Source organism: Poecilia reticulata, linkage group LG22 (genome assembly GCF_000633615.1).
Source record: "Poecilia reticulata strain Guanapo linkage group LG22, Guppy_female_1.0+MT, whole genome shotgun sequence".
Lineage (NCBI taxonomy): Eukaryota > Metazoa > Chordata > Actinopteri > Cyprinodontiformes > Poeciliidae > Poecilia > Poecilia reticulata.
Genome location: NC_024352.1, coordinates 15141883 through 15144917, shown reverse-complemented (window position 1 = coordinate 15144917; position 3035 = coordinate 15141883).

The following is a 3035-nucleotide window of genomic DNA, read 5'->3' as shown; positions in this document are numbered from 1 at the left end:
TTTGCAAAACTGACATTTGTTTTTACGTAATGCAAATAGCAATGAATTATTCAAAGTTGTTTCTTTAAGATGAATCTTCCTTTTAAACTTTTTTGACTGCATCACATAGATGACARCTTTCAGACACATATCTAAATCGGATCAGTTCCTAACAGTTTAGATTGTGAAAGTTTTAATTAAACCTTTTCCTTAAAGGGTTGTCCTTATTCTTTCATCAAGATGAGTCTGATTCAAAAAGAGTCATTTTATTCCCTTTCATGATCTAAGAACTTTGGGTCACATTGGCATGATAAGTGTCAACATGTTGTCAGGATGTTTCAACATAAGACCAATTCATTTCAATCCAGTTCAGGACAGTCCATTTATTTTGATGGTGTAGAGAGTGAAATTTAAAACTGCCTTTCTGATTGGATTAGACTGTATTAATTCAATTGAATTAAGCCCAACAACCAGTTATTGAAAACTCAATATGTCAAATAACAAAAACATGTCAGGCTCCTCCTCTGTATGCTTTCTAAGACCGCTTCCTTCAGGARTTTCTCTCTAAAATMATTTTAATTGSAGAAGGAGTGTTTTTATCTTGAGGAGTGAAATCAACACGACATTTTTTGATCGGCATCTAAAAAGGCCCTTCTGCTCAAAAGTGAGTAGCTGCTTTATATATAAACATGTTTGATGTTTTGCAGTTTCCTCAGTAAAATAAGACTAACTATTGTGCGAATATTGTGTTAAGTCAATATTTGTAAAGTGATGAGTTACATCTTGTTGGTAGATTGTGTAATGTTATATACTATGTCAGGGACAGGTTTACATACAAACATTGTTTGGTTTTACAAAAAACAACCTCAGTGATTTCTAAAACTCCAACTAGTTGCACATGTTTACATTTGTTATTTTATTTGTATTGTATGCTATCTTTCTCGCTCACATACACACTACTAACATGCCGCACACGCACACAAATGCTATCTTTCTCGCACACAAGACTAAAGTTGCACACACACACACAGTGCTAAGACTCGTTTTATGTWTGTGTGAGAGCGAGACTCGTTTTTTGAATGTGTGAGAATTGTCACGGAAGAGGCGGGGCATAATTTTTTGATCAACATGCGCATGCGTTGATCCTAAACTATAAGCTTCGATTGTTGACTCACTGTATGTTATATTACTTAGTATATTTGTGCTTTTAAATATATATAGAACTTTAAACTTTCTTGTAACTTAAATGTACTATAGAAATAAATAAATCTGATTGATTGATTAGAAATAGCAAAATTGCTGAAGTACAATCTGTCCACTGGGTGCCAGCATTACAGGAATTATTAACCGGTGCCAACTAGTGCCGAAGAAAGAGTCTGCTATACCGAACATGGCTAACTCTAGTTCAAAACGAGGCGGTATTGGACCGCAGTGAAGTTAGTTTCAAGTTGGATATTCGATATTCGAGCTCCGGGGAGTAGGGGCGTTTAGCTCAAGGTTGATCCGATTTATGAACGCTAATGTCCTCCGGGGGTTCTCCACAACACCCGGCCGCAGCGCACCAAGTGGACACATTGTACTACAGCAATTTTGCTATTTCTAATCAATCAATCAGATTTATTTCTATAGTACATTTAAGTTGCAAGAAAGTTTTATGTTCTATATATATTTAAAAGCACAAATATACTAAGTAATAGAACATACAGTGAGTCAACAATCGAAGCTTATAGTTTAGGATCAACGCATGCGCAGTTGATCAAAGAATTATGTTCCGCCTCTTCCGTGACAATTCTCACACATTCAAAAATCGAGTCTCGCTCTCATACATACATAAAACGAGTCTTAGCACTGTGTGTGTGCGCAACTTTAGTCTTGTGTATGTGAGAGAAACATTTGTGTGCGTGTGCGAGTTGTTAGTACAGTGTATGTGTGCGAGAAAGATAGCATTTGTGTGCGTGTGCCAGTTAGTAGTGTATGTGTGCGAGAAAGATAGCATTTGTGTGTGTGTGCGACATGTTAGTACAGTGTGTGTGCGAGAAAGATAGCTTTTGTGTGTGTGCGACATACTATGTGAGCGAGAAATATAGCTTTTGTGTGTGTGTGCGACATGTTAGTAGTGTGTATGTGAGCGAGAAAGATAGCATTTGTGTGTGTGTGCGACATGTTAGTAGTGTGTATGTGAGCGCGAAAGATAGCATTTGTGTGCGTGTGCGAGTTGTTAGTACAGTGTATGAGTGCGAGAAAGATAAAATGTGTGTGCGTGAGACATTTTAGTAGTGAGTATACGCAATTTGAGTATTTTTTGAGTGTGCGTGATGTTTTTTTGGAGTATGCGTGATGTTTTTTCAGGGAGGGCCCTTTATATACAGGCAGCCAGCGCCACAACCAGATTCAGGCACTTGTGTGTGGTGCGTTCAAAGCCTACAGGGCATGCTGCCACATAAGAATAGGTATTGCCTTTTAGAGTGTTCTAGGTACGCAGTACCCTGCCGTACCCCTTTACATGCACCCCTGCATGTATCCAACAGCGTTACTCATTTCAATGTGTTGATTTTGGGGAAAACTGTACAAAGTTCTTTGCGTTTTGCTGATTTGTTGCCATAATTCTAACACACCTGCGCAGCTCTGCCCAGCAGATGGTCTCCGTCGCTGCAGCACATGTGTAAACCCAGCGCGAGCTTCTTAGCGCTCATGTTAAGTTCAAAGGCAGCTTGGAAATCGGGTTACGACGTGTTAACAACGGATTAAACAGTTTTAACTGCTGAAAAAAAGTGACAGAAGGCACAGATATGGGAAGTGCGGAAGCCCCTACTGTATCAAATCGACATGGGAATAACAGAGAGTTGGCCATTTTAAGGTATTAACAACAAACAGCTTACTGTCCAATGGGGGCGCGGCTGACTCTATGGGCGGGCCAGCCGAGAAACAAAGGATCATTTGACCTTCTTCTTGCTGTCATAACAAGAGGAAGGTCTTGTGATAAGAGGAAGTGCTGAGCCTGAACCTGTTTTTAGAGCAACATTCCCATCTTCATTTGGTTTGATTTGCATTTAACA